The sequence below is a fragment of the Planococcus citri genome, chromosome 5 (genome assembly GCF_950023065.1).
Source record: "Planococcus citri chromosome 5, ihPlaCitr1.1, whole genome shotgun sequence".
NCBI lineage: Eukaryota > Metazoa > Arthropoda > Insecta > Hemiptera > Pseudococcidae > Planococcus > Planococcus citri.
The window spans coordinates 22,702,506-22,725,745 of record NC_088681.1 but is presented as its reverse complement, the minus strand read 5'-3'; the positions used below and the strand labels follow the sequence as shown (position 1 = coordinate 22,725,745).

Genomic DNA, 23,240 nt, shown 5'->3' with positions numbered 1-23,240 from the left:
TTTTTTTTGATAAAATAAAAATTTGTGTGGAGATCGAAATCGCAAAAATTTTGAAAATTTGCTGAAATTCAACTTAAAATTTGCAGAGAAAAATGATTTGTACATATGTATCTAAGCATATTTTCATGTCAGTATAAAAAATCAAAAAATTATTAAGTTTTCGAAAACAAATTCCAAAAATAAAAATTTTGATGCATAGAAACTGTACAGATTTTTATGTTTCAACTCAAATTCCAGAAATTTTTGAATGGACCTTTTTTAAAGGTCAAAAATTCCGAGACATTTTACTCGGTTTCATTACAATTAAATGTAAGTATTTTCCCTTGGAACCTTGCGAGCTTTCAAGTTTTCAAAAAAGGAATTGAATTGCGTTTAAAGGAATTAAATTTTCCTTGTGAGGGAGGGTGGGAGGAGGGGAGTTGTTGCAAGGTTTGACTTTTGAGTAGTTCCTGCAGTCGGTACTAGACATAATTTGAATTTATTTTCGAATTCGAACTAATTTTTTTTGATAGTGCTTCAAAAGTACAATTTGCAGTGGCATTGGTGAATAATTTTTGAAAATGGCACAAAAAGGTGGAAGAAGAGTCAAACTCCTTGAAAAGTGTCATCGATTCAGAATTCAATAATTTATTTTAAAAAGTTTTGAAAGAGTTGGACTTATTTGAAGGTTCAGGAGACTAAAAAAGTATTACCTACGTTGAAATTTGAAATCACAACTCCTGAAACTCCTGGCAGCTCTCAAGTATGTGCTCAAGTGATGACCAGTGTTTTTTTTTCAATCAATGACCATCCGCACTTTTGACCATTCCCTGATAAGAAACCAATACTATAACAATGCGAAGAATGAATATTGAATGCAACAATGAATGGTGTTCACTACTTCACAGATGGTTGAATTTGAGTGGTAGAAAATTTCCAACGCCATCAGCGATTACCTTACGCGGAAATTCGATATCTCTAATCGTAAGTGGAAGCGCACACATCGATCGACTCGCTCTTACAATGTTATTTATCGAGGTTATTGAACTTTTTTTGGTTTTTCGCGGTTAAGGTAGTTTTTTTCTTTGGCGAGTCTTGACTAACTGAACCGGTTAAAACGCGATGAAATTGAAATTCGAGGAAATTAATTTTTTCGTTAATTATTTCTACTTAATCACTTAACGAATTTGTCTTAAAGTAAAGATCGCTAAGTAGGTTAATTTTAAACAGCTCGAAGTCGTCGAGTCTTTGTGGTACGTAAATCTGGACCCCTTCCCTGCTCCCTTACTCCTTTTACACATAGATTACGGCGGTATAATGTGGAGGGAAAATGGAATAGGTACAGCTTCGTCATGTCACCATAATAGACATTTTACAGTTATCGGTTAATTATCAGCTGTGAATAATTGGTTTCTGAGCATTGTCTACGCATAGGTAGGTATAGTACTTTTGTTACGTATGAAGCGCTGAGCGACCAGCGACGCGACGCGACTAGATATTCGCTATTTTAACCTACTTTCGGAAGCGCCCGTTTCGTTTCTAATGTGCCGCTGCCTTATCTTTTATTGGTTAATTTTTTGGCGCCCGGTATGTTAGGTCGAAACACCACAACCTATTTCAAATAGGCTACACTTTTCTTGTACAAGTATATGCTCGCACATTTGAAAGTGATCCAAGAGGTGTGCTCTTTGTCCATTGAAATTCGCGTATTTATCACCATTCAGTTTTAGGTTTCGATTGTTGATTTCTTGTTGTGGTCCAACATACGTATACGATGCACGTGTATGAGGATGTGTGCCTCAAGGCTTCCTTGGTACCTTCTTCTTTTCGTTGGTAGTTTTGCATAACGAAATACCTGCTGCTGTAGCCTGCCCCGAGCTCGTTGACTCTCTCGCTTGTACGAGTATTTATTTAGTTTATTAATTGGTTTCGTGATTAATTACACTTGTTCGAGAGTATGTCGACTTTTTTTTTTTTTTGACTTTTTTCGGATATACTCAATTCCCAGAATAAGCTTTGCATTCGTGCTTGCGATATCCGGTTCGTTGAAAAATCATACGTCGTCAAGTTGTTTCGTTACGCTCGAGGCGTAGTATTCTGAACAGAAAATTTTGAAGCTACGATGGAATTGGAGGTTCTCCAAAAACAGCACCAGATCCTAGAACACAAAAAAATATCAACGATGCTCTTATTTTTTCAAAGATTCGACAAAATATACCACTTGGTGGATTGAAATTACACCTCGATCGTATTCATAACACGTCAAAATCTCCGTTTATGAATAATAACCTCGAATTTTCACCGATTGTAAAACTACCCACTAGTCAGCAGAATTCGTCGAAACGTAAAACCTCCTCATTTTTTTTCGGATGGAAATAACCAACCTCCTAACTAGGTAAATCAGCTTGTTCTGGTCTCTTATACGAACCAATTGTATCGTAAAATCGATCTTCCTACGCGTTGGTTTGATATCGTGTCCGCAAGTTTCGCGAACGAAATGGCAAACCAGTCCCAGTTGGAAGTCGTTTTTCACATTAGTCGATTGCCTATGTCGATGTCCATTCTACGTATATGAAAAAATAGTCGCGTCAAGTGTACGACACCATTTGTCAGTAACCTGCATTTTATTTGGATGTTTGCCATCGAGATTCTGGGGTAAAAAACGTTGGACATGTGTTTACATTACGTCGTGGACACGTTTTTTTTTTTACGGTATAATATTTATACATTTGCGCACAGGGTGTCGGGAAATTACGTAATGTTTGGTCGAGACGATTTGCGAGGCTTCGTGGAAATCATCGTTATCGAATTTTTTCATCTAATTGATGTGTTTATGTGCTCGAGAATCGTTGGTAATTAATCAAACGTGTTACAAGCACTTTCCAAAACGGTCTCTGAACGTGAGATTTGATCTTAATTCAGGGGAATAAACACGTTGTAGCATATTCAGCTACAGATCCTTCCTCAAACTTGCCAATGAGGTGTATCAAAATACACCACTACTGATGAGAAAGTTGATTTCGAAGTAGAATTTGAAAAATGACTGCTTTACTTACCCTTTATTTCTAAATTGGTGGGAGGGGGAGAGCTAAAATCTCTCCTCTTAGTAAAAATAAAACTCTAAGAAAATCATCAATTGAACGAATGAGTTCATTCTTACTTTCAATCGTCATATTTCTTTGCCTCAAAGTACATCACACATTTTTGACTCGTGCAACCTTTAAATGAGATAATAACACCAACATTGTCATCTTATATAGTAGGTATAAAAGTTAACCGGGTTCATAATGTAAATAAATGATGGTGACGTCGAATTGTCGGAGACGACATTCGTAGATCAACACCGAGTACTTATAGTTTACTTAAGGACTAGATAAATCCATCAAGTCGTCACGCTTATCGGTCAACTCCACCGAGATGCCGACGACGACGACGGGTCACACAGTGAAATGCATCTCTCGTTTCCATCTCTGACTCTCATCAGAGAGCTCATCATCAAGGCTAAAATCTCATCGTACTTGAAATACCTAACATATTATCGCATTAAATAACATCATCGAATGATCTGAACACCGGCCAAGCTTCTCACTAACGTAGTGCATACCTACTCGAACCGATATAACGTATCTGCATCGTTAATTACGACCATATTTGTAGTTTGCCAACCGATACATATGTGCTTTTTTTTCAAGAAAAACTTACGTGGGAACGTTCAACTTTTTCGTTCGTGGAAAATAAAGTTGGAGTTTTTGGGCATAGAGAATAGATCTCCTTCTATTCCATTTCCATCTCTTCTAGAGTTGGGTTGAATGAATGGCTCGAATTAGATGAACTTTATCAAGCTCTTTTTCTAAGGGTCAAATTGCCAGCTAATAGAGCTACACAAATGTCAACTACCTAGATGACTTTTTTCTCATAAAGAGTCGAGTAAAAATTCAGTCATTCGTTTATAGAAAAGAAAAAGGAAATGGAGGGAATCTTATCAAAACTTTGGTGAGAAGTTCTAGTCTAATGAGTGTGCCAACTTTTTATTCTATACCTACTCAGATTTTAATTATTAGCCTTATGTAATTTCTCATAGGTTTTTTATCCGCACCCCACGTGAAGTGAAGGTACCTCCAAAATGGGTTTTTCAGATAGTTTAACATTATACTTAAATCTGTTCTTTTCAACCCTTGGCATGAAAGTAAAGATACCGAAGGCCAATATGACCATCATTTTTTTTCATTTTTTGGCCACAGCAACGAACTTGAAATCCATTTTGAAAAGTTCAAATTAATGGGAAAAGGAGAGAGTGCGGAGTAATCCTGGAAAAAGATCAAAAAATAATTCTTATGTTTTTTCAGGGAGTTTTATACATTTAAACATACGTAATTTACCTAATCAAAACTCTGATCTGACCCAGTCTGCAATCACTTCTTTTCAGATTAAATCAAGCAGGACTAGTAGTGTTTTTGTTTTTTTTACAAATTTTCAAAAATTCAATTTTATTTATGCATTGTTGAATATTAATGAAAAAAACATTGACAATATTGATTTGCGAAAATGTACATTTTTTTCCAACTGGCAGTGACTGCCTCTTTCAGTGTTACGGTTTCAAAGCCCTGCCAACACTAAAATTACCCAAACGTCTCACCTTTTTTAAAATTTTTTTTTACCAAAAACTCAAAAATTGCTAAGCAGTGTCACTTTTTGACAAAAACTGACAAAAATTCTCGCTTTTTTTGCAAAATTACAGGATTTTCTATTTTTTTTGAAAAATTGCTCAAAAGTCAACGTTTTTTTGCCGAAAATTTCCAACAGTTCCCGAAGTGTTTTTTTGTATTTTTCTAAAAAATTACAAACTCACTTTTTGTCAAAAAATTCTAAAAACTCTCATTTTTTCATAAATTGACATTTGTTGTTTTTTTACAAAAATAATTCCAAAATAACCCAAAAGTCTCACTTTTTATACATAAAAATCAAAAATTGATAAACAGTAGGGGTATCACTTTATGCCAAAAATTGCCAAAAATTCTCATTTTATGCAAAATTACTGAAAAATTTTAATTTTTTCAAAAAATGCACAAAAATCACGCTTTTTGTTTGTAGTTAGAAATTTTCAACATTTCATGAATTTTTTTTTTCAACGAAAAGACGGAAAGACGAAAAGATGAAAAGAGGCAAAGACAAAAAGACAAAAAGACAAAAAGACAAAAAGACAAAAATATGAATATACGAAAAGATGGAAAGATGGAAAGATGGAAAGACGGAAAGATGGAAAGACGGAAAGACGGAAAGATGGAAAGATGGAAAGATGGAAAGATGGAAAGATGGAACCACAGGTCCTTACATCAATACCACCTATAGTAGAAGGCCTGAGCACTGAATTGTTATTATCACCTTCTGACATCACACCTAGTAGGGACTCGATTGTGTTTATCATTTGAATTTTAATGTGTATTTAAATGGCGAGTTCGTGAAATTGAGTAAAACTTTTGTTTAAAAAGTTATTTAAATTATGAAATTTAATTAATATTTGTCGTAAAATGTGTTCTAGTAATGTGGTACTGATGTTTTCAACTACAGGTGGTGTTGGTTTATTTGATTTGTGTACAAAAATGAATTTTTTGCGACTCCTTTGTGTTGTGTGATTTAAATGAAAATTGATGTGTATTAGTGCTTGTGTTTTACCAGAATGATGTTGTAATGAAATAAATAGTTAGTGAAAAATGCAATCGCATTAAGTTGGAAAAAAATCTACAATATGTTTTAAATCTACTTCTTGGACCAGCCAGCTAAAGCTATGATGGATATTAAACAAGAAAGCATCAGCATCTCAAACCAATTGAAGCAGCTTTAAATTCCAAAATACTTCGGATGGATTTCAACAGGCATAGATACAATGTTTGCAACAAATTTCAAGAGAAATCTCCTTCATGTATGCAATGTTTGGAGATCGTTTGGTGTATCTTAGTCTTTGAGTTGGAGATTATGTTCGCATATATTTACAATAATTTGTATGTGTTGAATTGATGAGATCATCTACAAATACTTCTTTCCTATTCTTCCTCGTTGTCAATTGCCATCCTCCAGAGTTTTTCTCAGTATTCTTTTAGAAATTAGATCATAAACGATTGTAGTTATCATCTTTAATGATAAAAACAGTGTTGATTATGAGCTCATATTTACTTATTTTTTCATTTAAATCATTCCCACGTGATCTCAAATTAATTATTAAGTATCAGAATGTGATTCAAAACACAAAATAAAATGTTCTCAGGATTTATTTTGTTCTAGTGCGTTAATATTTCATTCATTTCTATAGTGTTATCAGAGTACGTACTCCCTACTAGCGATGACGTCACAAAACAGCACTCAGACCTTTTACTATAGGTGGTATTGCTTACATGGGTCAGAGCACACCCTTTGATTGAAACAGTGTCTGTCTCAACCACGGGTCCTTACTTGGTTTTGAAAACACCCACTGATTTAAATAGTGTCTGTCTTAACCGCAGGTTCATACATGAAGAGTGATATTCCAAAACTCGCTTTGTCCATTTTCACAACTTTTCAGGAGAGAGGAAAAACAGTTTCCCTTTAAACGGGTAAATTGGCTTTTTAGGCGAGTTTAGCACTTTATTCGGGTGGATTTATGATGTAGGAGTGTAGGTATACATTTCATCCACTAAATACTGCTGAAAAAAATTTCAATAAAAATGGACAAAGCGCGTTTTGGAACATTATTTTTTTTTTAATTTTTAGTGAATTGGCTATTTAGGTGAGTTTAACACCTCATTTTGGTAGGTTGATGATGTAGGAATGTGAGTTAATACTTCATCTACCAAGTACCACTGAAAACCCAACTTTGATAAAAATGGACAAAGCGAGTTTTGGAATATCACTCTTCACATGTGTCTGATCACCTTTTTTTTCCAGAAATATCAATTAGTTACTTAAATCTCCTTTTTTTTTTTTTCAAAAAGTCAGTTTTGCGTTTTGCAAAAATTTTTATAATTCTCAATTTTCATGACAAAATTTGTTGTTTTTTTGCAAAAAATCTCAGAAGGTTTAATTGTTTCCAAAAAATTACGCAAAAGTATCACTTTTTTGCTAATAAATTGAAGAAAATCTTCCTTTTTTTGACAATAATTGGGAAAAGTAGTCATTTTTCCGGTAATTGCACGCTAAAAAGACCTGCTTTTTCTCAAAGTTTGATAAAAAATGGTCGCTTTTTAACAAAATTGCAGTCTTGTTTTTTTAGTAGGCGCTTCTAAAAGTTACCAAAATGTCCCCTTTCTTGTCAGAATTTCCAAAAAATATAATTTTTGCCTATACCTAATTTGCAAGAATTGCTACTTGTCAAATTCCAGCTTTCTGACAAAATAGTCTCGATTTTTTGCCAAAAATTGCTAAAAATTAAGCATTACTTCCTCCATTTTTGCCAATAATTTTAAAGAAGCCTGGCTTCTTGGTAAAATAGTCAAAGTTTGCTTTTTTCCAAAAGTTGCATAAACTTCTCGTTTTTTCAAAAATTTACAAAAAATCTTATTTATTTTCAAACATTGTTCGGAAGCGTCGCTTTTTTGTTAAAAATTGCCAAAATTCGCTTTCTATCGCTAAAATTGTCAAATTCTCGCTTTTTGCTAAACATTGGCCAGAAATAGTAAAAGTTCCAACTTAGTAGCCAAAAATTGCCAAAAAGTCTCGCTTTTTCATCAAAGAGATGCAAAATGAGTTGGTTCAATTTTTTTGAAAATTTGAGTTTACAGTTTAGTGGTCTAGAAGTTTTGAATAATAGTCCTCAAACTCGCAATTTTTAGCCATTTCATAATTTTCTGGCGATAATCTTTGATAAAGTTGTGCCATTTTAGACATGGAAAACAAAAGGTGATTTGTGAACTTGTTGCATCAATTTTCAAGTATTTTTTCGCTCAATTCAGTTCAGGATACCTAAGTCACAACTTAAGCTGCAGATTTCAGCCTCTTCAGCAAACAAATTTCAACTCATCGTTCACTTCATGAAAATTTTTCTCCAGCATTTCCCAAAAATAAGCTCAACTCTACACCATGCAGTATTTACTCTTACGCGAAGACCCCATAATTGTCAATTGTACAATTCAAACGAGTGTAAGTAAGTTATGAATGAACAAAGTAATGTAGCGTATGCGAAATTTACGAGCTCTAATAAGACGCTTATGCGTAATGTCTATCGAAACATACGCGCCTTTGCTATTGACCCATTTATTTTTATTATATATCAGCAGAACAAAGAACACATACACGCAGGCTATAAGTACTTACTCGCATCAAGGTGAAGTACAAATCAAAATGAGCCATCGATCGCGATTATTATTACTCGTATTGTCGAGTCGCGATTATACTACCAGCCCCATTAGTACATACAACGAATAAAAAAAAAAAGTGAAAGAAATAAAAGAAGAAAGTAATGTGCGAAAGATGCGACGACGGACGGACGCTTGCCTGTGCAGAATTTAAAATCCGCATTCTCAGCAGGTGTGATGTCGGTGTCTGTGTCTCAGTGTCTGCCTTGCCTACAATGTAGGTAGGTATTCGCAGGTGAATACATTTTTCACCTTGTGCGGTATCTTGTAAGTTGTAGTACATACTACACATTATACATTGTAAGAGATTATCTATTCTGTAATACTCGTATCACCCAATGAAATGAAAATTCTAAAGCGAATATTTTTAGATATGACACTATCTGCGCATCGAATTTAGGCACATACTCGTATACTCGTACACCGGGCACTAACAAATACGCCCGCACATGGCCGGGCGAATCTTTTGGCGTTCGCTGTCATTCAGATATCAAAATTATGTACCACATACAAATCGACTCTATAGTCGAAAAAAAAAACTCATCAACACATCCTCGTCCGATATAGATTGAATCGACAAACCTTCACAGTCCGCAGCTGGTGCGAGAAGAGGGAGACTGAACTTAATTAGAATCGGTTTTGGGCGTTGCGTTGGGTGCAAAATGGATAAGTCGATGTACCGGAGATGTTTTATTTTGGGAATCGGATCTATGTGTGCATTAGCATTTATACAGTACGTATGATCATCTCTGCAGTTCTTACTGTTTTTAGGGAAAAGGGACGGGGGAATCAGGAGGGATAAAGATAGTCAACTAGGGGCGATTATTTGGAACTCTCGTACCATTAGGTTGAGATAAATATCGAAATGTTTGTGAGATTTTAATGATACGAGTACCTATACTTGATGTGTGCATGTTGCACTTCACAAATGCATTATCGTACTTTTTCTCGTCGAATAGTTTTATTTTTGGAGAATACTACTTTGTAAGCGTGGTATTTACGAGTATCTACGTACATATGTACAAGCGGCACGTGCTTCTCGTTTCGAGTACATGAACCAGAGTGCATTTTAAAGAATGATAATGCTTTCTAGAGATTAGGAAGTTAAATTTGTCGAGCCCTCGAACTCGTTCTAATAAATCGCAGCAACAATTATAGCATTGTTGTTGAAAAAGATTATCAGTTGGTTCTAGAGTGAAATAGAACTGAGCAGGCTCAAAATAAAAGCAACTGGAATTGAGTCATTTTAGTGAAATCTGGAAAAAGTTGAGTTCATGAAAAAAGTAGAGCATTTGAGTGAATTTATACAAATTTTTAGATGAGAGAATCGATCTTTCTTTTCATTTGAGAGGATTAAAAAAAGGGATGCAATAAATTCAGGTTCTTTAAACCTTACTTTTAAACTTTGTATGCCTCGTGTATTTTTTAATATTATTTTATTAGCAATCATTTAATGAATAAATTTTGTTTTTTTGTTTCAGGTGAGTAATGAATTTTAAACGAGATATTATATCAGGATGAGAAAATCTAAAAAAGTATGTACCTTTAATATGATTATTATTATTCGTGAAAAAAAAATACATAGATATCTGATTATCCTAATCCTTCATGCTTCAAGCAGCATCTATCGTATGCATTTTCAAAAAAAAAATTGTGTTAAACCCCATTCCCCAGGTAATTTTTTTTGAAAATTTTCAATAATTCATTTTTTGCAAATCTTGGAGTTACTTCTCAGAGAAGAAAGGAAAAAATGCTGCTTGTATCAGCAAGTGAATAATATGCTAAAATATACTCTTTAACTGGCTATACTATAATGTCAGGGTTTTACGTTTCAAAGCCCTGTCTTTAGCTGAAAAAGTCTCCATTTCTAGAAAGTCTCACCTTCCCCACCCCCCCACAAAAATTACTCGAAACATTCGCTTTTATACCAAAAATTGTCGAAAGAGTCATTTGCTCAAATTATCAGTCTCGCTTCTTACCTAAAAAAGCCAAAAAAGTGAGTCTCACTTTTCCTCAATTAGCCTCACTTATCACTTTTTTGAAAAAATTTCCAAAAATTGCCCGAAAGTCTTACTTTTTGTAAAAAATTGTCGAAAAGTCTCGTTTATTCATCAACGAATTGTAAAAAGGTTTTACCTCTTTGGTGAAAACTACGAAAAAGTTTCACTTTTTTGGCAGAAATTGCCCGAAAGACTAAGTTCTTGCTAAAATTTCATGTCCTACTTTGATTCAAAATTATCAAAAATTAGAAGTTTCTTTTTTTAACCAAAAATTGCAAAGAATAATCCCTGCTCTTTGCTAAAATTATCACACTCTTGCTTTCGGCCAAAATATATGGCAAAAACCAAAAAGTCTCGTTTTTGTCAAAAATTGCTCGAAACTTTCGTTTTTTGGCATAGGTAAGTTTCCCAAAAAGTTTACCTCTTTTTCTAAAATTGCACAAAAGTCCCACTTTTTTTTGCAAAAAATTGACAAATAGCCCAGCTCTTTGCTAAAACTGTCAAAGTCTTAGTTTTTCTCTTAAATAACATAAAAATTGTTACTTCTTTGCCAAAAAATTTCGCTGTCTCACAAAAATGTTGCGAAGTCTCATTTTTTTTGGACAATGGGAAGATTGCTGAAAAATCTTGTTTTTTGCTACTACTGTCAAAGTTTCCTTTTATTCCTGAGTTTTCACTTTTTTGTCAAAAATTTCTAAAAAGCTCTCTCTTTTTCGGGAATTGTGAACTCCCTCTCCCCCTACATTTCCAAAAATCATAATGTCTCACTTTTTTCTAAAAGTTGCCCAAAGTTTGTTTTTTTTTTGCCGGAAATAGCCAAACATTGTCATTTTTCTGTGTGAAAATGGCCATGTAAGTCTTTTCACCAAAAAGTTTTGAAATAACTCAACTTTTTGACAGAAATTCGTCGACGAAGTATCAGTTTATTGCGAATAAATTTCCAATAAGTCATAAGGTCATAAGATGTACTTCTTGCTAAAATTGTCAGTCTCGAAAAAGTTTTTTTGGTGATTTTTTTTTGTAATTTATGTTTTTTAACTTTTTTTTGTTAATTTCTGGTTATTTTTTTGAATTTTTTTGGTTACTCGAGTGACCATTTTTTTGAAAAAATTGAATACATATAAGCCCCGAAATATTTAAATAAGTTGAAAATTGAATTTTACTTTTGTAAAAATTTCTTTTGTAATTTTCTTAGTGGATGATTTTTTTTGAAAAAATTTCCTGAAAATTTTAGCTCTACAACTTACAATTAGCATTAATGGATTCCCTCAAATTAAAAAAAATTCTTGAGTCAAAATCATTTTTGATAGTTTGACTTTTCAAAAAAAATCTCTCCTGGACCTTCAAGTTATTTTAGCTCCCTGTGTGGAGCCTCTCTCTTTTCCAAATTTGAAAAAAAAGGATTTCTTGAAAATTTCTCAAATATGTCAGAATTATTCTGATAGATAACGTGAGTTTTCAAAAAAAAAAAAAACAACTTCCTAAATATTGTTTTTTTTTGATTAAATAAGATCGATGAACTTTAATAGGTCAAATTTAAATATGTCATAATTATTTTCGTTGAAATTATTTTAAATTGAATAAAATATAGTTTGAGAAACCGAAGGTGGGGGGGGGGGCGGGGGATTCTTTTCAGAAGATTCTGACCAGAAGTGAAAACTTGCCTAACTTTTTATTTAGGTTTTATTTTTTCATTTTTTAATCCCCCCCAATTTTTGAGTTCTGTATTTCTTAGTTTTCTTTATATTTTTTGAATAAGTTGAATTTTTTAAATAATGTAGGTACATGCCAAATTTCAGTCTTCTATGTCAATTTAGAGGGGTGAAACGGGTGTGACGTGTGACGCAGGTTTTTCAAAGTCAAATCATGAATGACATTTTCGACAACTGTCTGATCGTATCATCCCCCCTCTCTAAATTCTTAGCATAAACCGAGCTTAAAATTTATTCAATTTGAACGAACTTTGTTGAAAGGTCTCCGGCTGAGTCTCCAAAAACCATTTTTACCATTTGAACGATTTTCCCTTTGCCCTGATAACGATGAAAATATCTATAAATTACTGCCTCATAAATAATATCACCAAAACTAAAAGCAGTGCTCGGATTTGAAATCAGCGCTTCAAAAAACTTGAAATCGATATGCATGAAGGTATATTATCATTTTCCAAAGTTCCCCCCCTCCACCGTCTCCCCACTCCAGCGGTTTTGAAAATCGTTCAAGGCAGATACCTATGTAGACCTACCTCATAGACCTTCAAACCAACATTTCTAAGTTTGGTTCAATTTCAATCTTCCGAAAACTTTTCCTAGAAATGTATACAAGGGGTGCTTACGGTGAAATATAGTATTGTGGGTGGGTGGTACAAAGGGGAGGGAGAGGGGAATTCCCAAAAAAATGATAAAAATACTTCATACATATCGATTTCATGGTTTTTCGATGCGCTGAATTCAAAAACAGCGTCCGTTTTGTGATTCGAAGCTTCTATGGACCAAGAATCATTGCCCCGAGGTATTTTTCACCATTTCCAGCGCTTTCCACTCCACATATCTGAATTTCAATTTCGGATCGACGATCTGGAGTCAAAAATACGAATGCATTTTGCTCCATTTATGAATCAAAGTTGGTCTACTGTTCGTAATAGTTACGTTTCTTCGTTTTTTTCCTCGTTCCAAGTTTCTGTGTGACGACACGACGACAACGTCTCGTTAATTTGGTAACATCCTGTGCACGACTGGCGAGTGGCGAATTAGCGGTCGTACACGTGATTCGCGTCCGACATGGCGGACAAAATCGAAAGTGGAATTACTGGTGCGATGAGAGGTGGTTCATCTGCCATTTTTTTTTTCTATACTGGGTAACGGGTACCTTATCGAATTCGGGGCAAATGGCTATAAAACACATGGATTTGTATATGTACCTGTATTTCAGAAAGTCATAGTTCTCTGACTCTTGAAGAACCCGTCTACGCCCATGCACCTATTGCTGATATCGAGGCCATAAACCGGTGTATTGGATTCTGCTGTCGAATACTCGAGCTGGGTGTCTTTATTAGGTACATACTCGTACATTCACACGCACACATCGCATAGTGCGAAGTACTTGCGCGCTAGATAACGTGAAAAATACGCGATAAGCTCAATCGGCGCGGTTCACGAGTTGTTAACCTATTTCGTAATACATAATTAAACCGGTATTATTAATATACAAGTTCAGTTTTCATAAGTAGTGTTGTAGACGAAAGGGAGACAGTGGCAGAAAAAAAACGCGTACACGCGCCTAAGCCATCGAACGGGTCGTTTGCCTGAAAGGCTTTTTGGCGACAATATAGAGGACTAGGCTATGTGCGGCAAAATGGTCGTATTTTACTGAAATTGACGGCGTGTGTGGCGAAATACTGCCGGTTGGAAAATATCGAGTTTTGCTGCCCTCCTGGTGGATTTTTTTTCCATTTTACTACTAGATAACTAGACCTACGTATTGGTATAGAGAGAAGATATACGTAGTCATAAATATACGTATGGTTAATCGTTCAAATGCAGTAATCGAGACCCGACAGTTGTTGACCGTTTATCGATAAATGTTCTCTTATCACAGAGATGATTACGAATTAGGTTACTGGCGCGTGATAACTCGCACCTCGATATCGCCTCTCTATTACGTACTACATAATAACAATACAATAAAGTACAATACTCCCGAATCAGGATGTTTAAAGTCGAGTTAGCAAATCTCTTCTATAACCCTTTCCCCTCTCCTCTCTCAGGTGAACTGAATGTTCATCTCTATTGCGTAACTCGATGATCTCAATTCTCAATATCGAAAAACAAATTTTAATCGATCATCGTCGAGTTTTGATTTTCTGTCACCTCTGACGAATTATTTCCGTCTCATTTCATCTCTCTCATTTTTTTATCCCGTCCTTTGGAATCACCTAAACTGGAGGAAAGCTCTCCGAGAATTAAAATTCATCACCTGTAACACGATACAGTATGTTTCAAAAGTTCTGTATTGTTTGAATGGGTTTTGAATGGTGGCAACAGCGAGATTATCGACAGATATTGGAGTTGATCCAAAAAACACTTTCAATAGCGGTGTCAGAATTTTTGACTTGTACTACAGGGTGTCTAAAAAATCGCGTGGTGTGGTATTTTGAAAATGGATTAAAGTTTAAACATTCTACTTACTTAATTTAAAAATGAAAAAAATAAACAGCGATTGGAAATTTTTTAAAATTGCGATCATTAGATGAATATTGCATTAAAATTGGACTTTTGTTTTATTTGATTTTTAAAATGAAAAATTCATATTTTTATTTATTTCTCATTCATATTCATAGGTTTTAAAAAAATATCCCAGTTGAGAGCAGTTCAATGGACTACTTATTTGTTTGATGGTCAACTAAAAATAAAATATGCGCTTTTTTTTGAGAAAATCACTTAAGCAGCCTCACTAGTATGTAAATGTACCCAACTGACCTAGCAAATAACGAAAAAACTGGTTTTAATTTTGAAATTCGAGCAGAAAATATGAAAATTCTTGTGAAATGAACCTTACGATATCTTCATTTATAAAAGCGATTTTTCAACTCCTTTTAGAAAAATCAATGAAGTGTTATGATCAAGTCACATTTCAACTTTCAAAGATGACTTTCCGATGAATTTTCAAAATTTTCTTGTCACGTGGAATTCTATTTGATAAATTACTGGTCATTTTTAGTAAATTATTGGTAATTTTTGTTAATTGGTACATTTTGGTAAATTACTCGGAATTTTAGGTTAATTGCTAAAAATTTTTGGGTACTCATATATTAGTTTTTTTTTGGTGAATTACTGGTAACTTTTGGTAAATTACAGGAAATTTTTTGGTAAATTGCCAGGAATTTCTGGTAAATTACCAGTAAATTTGGTAAACTTCTGGTAATTTCTGGTGAATTACTGATAATTTCTGGTAAATTTCTGGTAATTTTTGGTAAATTTCTGGTAAAGTTCTTGTAATTTACTGGTAATTTCTGGTAAATGACTGGTAATTTCTGGTAAATTTCTTGTAATTTACTGGTAATTTTCTGGTAATTTCTGGTAATTTTTGGTAGTTTCTGGTAAATGACTGGTAATTTCTGGTAAATAACTGGTAATTTCTGGTAAATGACTGGTAATTTTTGGTAAAAAACTGGTAATTTCTGGTGATTTTTGGTGAATGACGGATAATTTTGGATATATTATCATTCATAACTTTAAGAAGATCAATAAACTGATAATATAATCATCTTTCAAAAATAACTTTCCGAAATCTTGTCAGACTTTTTAAAAAATTGGAATAAGTTCTGCAGAGTTCCCGAGAAAAAAACATTCCATGATTTTTTTTTCAATCTGTGACAGAAATTTATTAAAAATTCTAGTGAAATGCCTTTAAAAAACAGCGTGAATCTGAAATTTCAATGTTTTACCCCTCCTTCTCCCTGTTTTTATTTTTGTCCTTTTTTGGGAGGATGCTTTGAAAATTGGACTTTCCATGTTTCTTCTTAAGTTCCAAATTCCAGAAATGACTGTAATTTTTTGGATAAATCTTTATTGGTCTGATTATTTAATTATTGTTTTTAATCGGTTGCATAATTTTTGCTGACCCCTTTCTCTCTCTCTCTCTTTCTCAGAGGTGCATGAAAACGAATAATTAGTAAAATGAAATTGTCATTTGCACGATTCTGAATAAGAGTTGAGCTCAGGGGGGTGGGGGGGAGTGTAGATGACCCGATTGACGGAAAAGCAATAACTATATGTGATTAAGTCACTTACAATTGAAATTTTGTATAAAGCAACTTGAAGAAGTGCACAAAATAATAGTCTTTCATTCACCTCCCCTTCAAGAAATGTGACCAAAAGTGAAAATAAATTGACAAATTTTTCAAGGCAAATATTCAAAATCACATCAAATAAATTTTGGTGTTTTCATTGAAAAATCTGAGAAAAATGGTATATTGAACATTTGATATTTTTGGTTTTTTTTTTTTTTAATACAAAAAAAATACCAAAAAACCAAAAATTGATCGATGATTTTCCAAAATCCAAAATCACAATTGTTGTTTTCAATTTTTTTTTCAAACTTCTCCCAAAGCCAAGGAAACCAAAACGTTGTTGTTGTTTGATAAGTATTTTATGTATGTAGGTAGTTATGTACATTTTCCTTCATTTTTTTTACATTTTTTGCTGTTTTTCCTAAATTTTTGAACTGCTGAGCCCGTTATTTTTCTTGCAATATTGGAAAATATTATCCAAGCCCGAAAATTTAGGTGAAAGAAAAATGAATGATTTTCAAACATCAGAAACTCAGTGTACGAGTACTTTCACTAGATCGAATACCTGAAACTATAATTTTCATATAGTCAGCTAAATTAGTCTTCTCCCTTATCCTCAATAGAACTGAGTGTCATTCTGATCAACTGTGCTCACTTCTAATAATTTCTGTACTCTTGAGAAATTGAGAATTTTTGGAACATACTGTGTACGAACGGAATAGACATTATAGACATCGACGTGTACCTCTAGCTAGGTAGAGGTACATATGAGCAGGATATCGAACGTAGTTGGTCAAATGCTCGTATTATTTATTAAAATTCTGTGCCGATTGTCGTGCTACATTCACCTACCAACAGCCTATTGCGACTTCCTATTCTCGACTTGGATTTTGGACGTGTGTGTGTACAAATGTACATTGTTAAGGCAACGATACCGATGACGATGCCGGGCACTCGGCCAGGGTGACGACTGATTTGATGTTCCCTAGTATGTGTAAAGGGTTAACAGTAACACGCTATGTTAGCTGCGGTTAGCTGTATAATAATAATAATAAACGAGCGTTCAATTAATCGATAAATTTACCAACAATGACAAGACTACACGGTTTATTAGAAACGCATGTGTTATGTTATGTGTGATGTACTTTATGATAATATAGCATAGGGTACATCTACATAGCCTATAAGTACAAGTAAGAGTAGATATATGTACAAGTACTTGGTCGTTGAAATACGAAACGTCATCAGCGGTGGCGATGGACGTAACCGCGCTGAAATTAATTCTAAATACGGGCCTTGATCTAATTTTCATTTACGAAAACATCCCATATTAATTGATATGTTATATGGAGAGATATACGAGTACAATGCACCCTCGGTACTCGGTACCTCTGTTAATTAATTTATTACTTTTTTAAATTGTTAACTCGATCGTACGGTTTCGTCTTTTTCGTTTCCAATCGTTGCGCTCATCGAGAGACAAATCGTGGAAAGCGTTTTTCTCTCAATTCACACGCTACAACTCGCCTTGATAGTAAGTTACAATCGTGTAGATATGTACTTACGAAAGATCTTTATTTTCACCCCATAGAATCAAAGAAAATTGAATAATTGAAGAGTTTTGAGTATTTTTTTTTCATTTGTTCATCAGTTTTGAGGTAACCAGAGGAAGTAACTCACTGAGGATCAGTGTTGAACCCAAAAGCGTGACTGTTCGGAATAATCTGGAGTCATTTAAGAAAATCTACAGTTTTTAAAAAAAAATGTTCACTGCATTTCGAATTTAAACCATTTTTAAATGCACAAGTGTCATCGAACGTTTAAACTTTCTATCAATATTTTGAACAAATTTACTGCATTTCAATAGGTACATTTTTTAGTTCAAAGTGAATTTTAGTCCTTTTTCGACTTTCAAAAATAAAATACGTGGGTAAAATTTCTGTTATAAATTTCACTAAAGAGAGTAGATACAAGTTCCTCTCAAAAACCGACAAATGGGAATTCTAATAAAAGTATAAATACCACGGTCGTTGAACGTGGGAATTTAATTTGCATTGTTTGCGAACCAGAAGCCTTCCCTTTTTTTTCCTCTCGTATTTTTTTTCTCCTAAAAAAGTATCAACTTGGCACGAAGCTGTTTAAATAAGTTTATAAGTCGACGTATTCTTTTCTTCTTCAAAACTTAATCGATATACAAGCCACGCACGACTCTTAAAAGAATATTAGGTATTTCAAAGTAGAAGTTTTCATGGAGGAATTGAGGTTTTGATGGATGACATAAATGTTCCAGTCTCACGACTTTGATTAAAAAAACAAAACAGATATTTTTGGGGAAAAAATCTCAAAATCTCTTAATCAAAATCATGCACAAATCAAATTATTTTTTTCTTTTCTATAAATATGTTCCTTAAAATTGTTAAGCGTCTTAATTTTTTTTTGTTTTTTCATTATTTTTCTAGCATTTGATGATGATAAGGGGGGATATCAGTTTTTTTTAATGCTAGCTTTTTCTGAAGAAAGTGGGAAATCTTGCGGTAATTTTTTGATCAACATCTTGTCAATAGCAGAAAAAAATTCCAACCAACATTTCCTGAAATGACAGATTTTTTTTAGATGAAAAGACAAAGACTGAAAAAAATTTTTTTTTTCTCTTATCCGGTCGGCTATACTATCTAAAACTAAATTCCCTTCTTGTCCCAATATTCGAGGAACTTCATCCCCTCATCATCGATTGTCTGGTCCAGTTTGTCTGTGTCAAAATCACCATATAATTGACACCTGAAAAGGTGTCTGTCATCTTGTACCTCGCCAAATTCGCATAGATCGTCATCAGCCAAGTCAGCCAAGTGCCATCTGTTTAGGTTGGATTTCAAGCCTGTTGTTCTACTTCTTAGTCTATTCAGCGTTTTCCAGAGGTTGTATTTCAGAACAGTTGGTTGCCTTGGGGCAGTGATTCGCTCATTGTATTGCTTCTTGATGCTGTGTTCCAGATTTGACAGCATTCAACTTTGGCAGGAGCACTTAATTTATTTACTGTTCTCAGGAAATGGTGTCTAGATTCTAGTCTGCTCTCTGGTAATGGTAATTTGTTGTAGCAATTCATGGGGTGTAGGGCGTTGTGTGTTGTTTCAGTTTTTTCTGCTCTGGCAGCGGTGGTGCAATCCCTACAAGATAATGCAGAGCTGTGAATGGAGTTGGTCTGAGCCATTTTCAGTTATAGATTTCGTAGTTTTGACGTGATGTGATTTTTTCATTTCAGTCGAATAATGAAATGGAATCAAAAAAATGGCGGGAAAATGTCTATTGTGTGTATTAAAATGAATATGCGGTAAAAAAAATAACGTAAATTGGCGGTATTATCAATAAATTGAGAACTTGAAAATTTTTTTCTATAACCAAAGATGGCGTATTTCCATACCTGGTATCTAGTTCCCTGAGGCACACTGTCACCAATCAACAGGCTTCATTCAGAGGCACATCTACTTTTTTAGCATGCGCTGATCATCCCCATGCTAGGCGGCTGGACACGAATTGCGTCCCGCACCATGGGTGGTACAAATGGGTAGGCTCGAATTGCGTCCCAAAGAGGCACGAATTGCGTCCGCTGGGGCAGGTATATTTTAGACAAAAGAAGTGGCTCAAAATAGAAAAAAAAAATTATTCACAAAGTAGGGTGTACCTTACGTCTTGCATTACCAATGTTATTTCAAATGAACTTGACATCCATACGCTAGAACTCTAAAAGAATTGAAAACACAACACTAGGGTCCTAGGGTTTTAAATAAAAACAAATAAAAATGCTGAAAAAATTGAGCTTGGGGGGTTTGGTTGAAAAACCACCAATGCTAAAATTTACAAACATTTTTTCCAGGGACGAAACTAGGCATTTTCTGGGGGAGGGGGGTGTTCGACCAAAAATTTGCCGACTGATATGACAAAAAAATACCGATTTTGCCGATTAAAACATTGAGCTTTTTAAAGTGAAATAAAAGTGAGAAGAAAATTTTGCCAATTGATATAAGTACTCAACACATATGATGGGTATTAGCCATTAGGTTATATTCATAGCCTATTATGACTTATAAAGAATTTGCATGTTCATTTTTCAATTTTTATTTTCTAGAAGCCTCAAGCAGAATTTTTTTGTTTTATAAAAATGAAAACAAATAAACAAATTGTCACAGCGTAGCAATTGTACTTTTATAAGTAAAAGAACAATGATTTTTCATGGGAGGTTGATTTTTTCGGTTCAAAATTTTCATAATTTGAATGATTTTTTTTTTAGAAATTTCAGCTTCAAAAAAGAAAAGCAAAAAGGTCCCAACGAAGTCAGGACAACGCATATTCGTATACGTTAATTTGTACGTATTCTTCCTATTTCTCTAAAAACGACCATCCAACCTATTTAACACCCTAACCTTGGGACGCAATTCGTGTCTAATTCTAATGATTTCGAAAGGGTTGCTTTGGGACGCAATTCGTGCGTAGCAAAATATTTCTTGGGACGCAATTCGTGCCTTTTCGTAATTTCGGGACGCAATTCGTGCAGTGCCTGCTAGGCAAGCGTATTCTGCAACTGAGTAGTAAGTAGTAACACAGTGCTAATGCTGATGTATGCAGGACCTGTGGTTTAGCTCCTCATCTGCTACCTACCAGCTTTCAGATCAGATTTGTTCTAGCAGCCACTTTCATTTTGGTTTTTTTACCGGGTTGGCAGTAGGTGAGTGGTCTATCTACAGGGTGCCCAGAAATATCAAGTACCCCTGAAAAAGTTTTCTACTAAAATACGTTGGTTGGTCTCAGTGAATGATAATAATGATAGCACATGATTGGTTGTTGGACTGGAGAGATAACATTCCACCAATCATATTATGCATCTATTTCACGTTGCCAACCTATATTTTTAATGAAAAACGTTCTTTGGGGTACTCGATATTTCTGGGCACCCTGTAGTGTCACTCCTAGATATTTGGGGTGGTCATTGTGATTCAGTGCTGGGTGCAGTGTTTCCCCATTGTATGTTGAGCTGTCTATTAGCCTCACGGTTTTGCAGGTTGAATGAACAGGTTTCTGTTTTGGATGGGTTTGGCCTCAGATGGTTGGCTCTATAGTATTTGTCAAATTCTTCTATTGCCTGATTCAGTGTGTCTTCCACCTCTACAAATGTGTCACACTGTACTGTGAGTGCCAAGTGTCTGCATAAAGGAAGCGACATGCAGGACCTCCAACCAGTTGGTCATTGGTGTAGATATTAAGGATGGGTGATAGGACACTTCCCTGTGGACACTTCCCTGTGGCAAGCCATTCTTTTGCTTTCTCCAAGTGCTATTCTTTCCATTTAAAGTCACATAGAACCTTCATTCTTTAAGCAGTGTCGACGTCATGATGATTTCTGTAAATTTGTAGTCCTTGGTCAGTTCATAAATCTTGTACCAAAGTATCCGATGACACACTGTGTCAAACGCTGCAGTAAGGTCCACAAACACAGCACTGGTGACCTTGCGCTGTTCAAAACCATCCTCTATGTGCTGTGGCCAACTCAGGACCTGACCAGTACAAGATTTCGCAGGTCTGAAACCTGCCTGCTGACTGATTAGCTTCTTGTCAATATGCTCAGCTACTCGATTTAGATGGTCCACAGGTCCTTACTTGAGCAGAACACATCTGCTGATTTAAGTGGTGTCTGTCTCAACCACGGGTCCTTAATTGGGTCTGAAAACACCCACTGATTGAAAAAGTTTAGGGATAATTATGATTTGGGGATTGTTTTAGAATCATTTGATCCATTTCACATGAAAAAAAATCAAAATTTGATGTAATTGAAGTAGAAAGCTTCGGTTGACGAGTTATTTTTTACCCTTAATATTACTTGATGGCGGTTTCAAGCTATTCTGGAGTTTTTAAAAATTTTTGCTGAGCTTGATTTCTAGTTCATAAGAAAAAATTGAAGGGAATTTAAAATTCCATGCAAAAAGCTAAGAACTGCTCAATATCACTGCATCTCCATCCATCATACCTCCAACGCAAAGGTTCTGCAATTGCGCACCGAAAATCGACATTTTCCTCAACTTTTCTCTTTCATTATCATTAGGTACCTACGTCATATCAATCTCGATTTATCCAACCAGTTTGAAACGTTGCAGTTCATTCATTATCACAAATTCAATTTTTTTTTTTCAAATTACAAAGGTCGACTAACGATCTCCCTCTTCCTCCACTGGCCAATTCACGAACTGAATTCTAGTTTAAATTCACGCACCCATCAATTTTCGCATTCATTGATAACTGATAACTAGAAAATAAGTACTTTCATTTGTTCGATTCTCTTTTCAAAACGACACCACATTGCGGCAGGGCACCTGCGCAGCGCAGCATAATCCGTTCGTGAAATGTACGTACATGTTCACGGTGTTATTAAACTCGTTAATTATCGCCTTCGAAACGGATCCGTGCCAATCAAAAGGTCAAGTTTATAGTAAAACGAATTTAAACCTTAAGCTCGAACGTTAATACGAGTACCAGTACACATTACCTACACAAACACACCACACACGCTCACACGCACACGCACACACACATAGTACAGCATACTAAAGCATAATGCAGCGCAATGTTCACACCACCAAATACCAATCATTATCGAAAGAAAAATCCCGCAGTACGAAAAAAGAACACAGAGAAAGAATCGTCAGCAACGATTACATGTACCACAAAAAAGAGAGAAACAGTGGGTGAAAAGCTTCCACCAGGTGAGGAAGGGAAGAGAGGTGTGCTAATGAAAACGACCATCACCATCACACAGTAAGTAAGTATGTAATATAGTATACCCCAGAGTACAACGCGTGCAAAGAATTACCAATAAATTAATATTTACGTACGCGATACCGACAAAAAAAAAGTCATTTCAACAAACCTCCATATTTATCACTCGTCGTTCAAGTCTGCCAGGCCAATACATTGAAAAATAGTCGTACTTTTTACGTAGTATTTTAACGACGATGATGATGATGATGAAACTGCGCAAGCGCACGTGTAAATGAGCTTAATGAGAGAATTTTTTCACATTACGTGAGTTGGCAGTAAGTATTAAATTTTGAGCAGAGAAAGAATCTGAGAGGATGGAGGAAGATGGAAGTGAAAGAGCGAGAG

At 34.8% G+C, this 23,240-nt stretch overlaps 1 protein-coding gene across 3 annotated transcripts in view; it reads left to right on the top strand.

Annotated features, from left to right (window-relative positions):
• Window positions 1-23,240, top strand: part of Oatp74D (Organic anion transporting polypeptide 74D) — a 163,680-nt gene that overhangs the window by 101,054 nt on the left and 39,386 nt on the right. Inside the window, exon 1 of one of the 3 annotated variants that reach the window (XM_065366526.1) lies at window positions 9,794-9,838. The exons of the other annotated variants lie outside the window; for them this stretch is intronic. The gene's annotated coding sequence lies outside the window, so the exon portion shown is untranslated. Of the gene's footprint in view, window positions 1-9,793; window positions 9,839-23,240 lie in introns of those variants that run through there. 3 annotated transcript variants of the gene reach the window in all.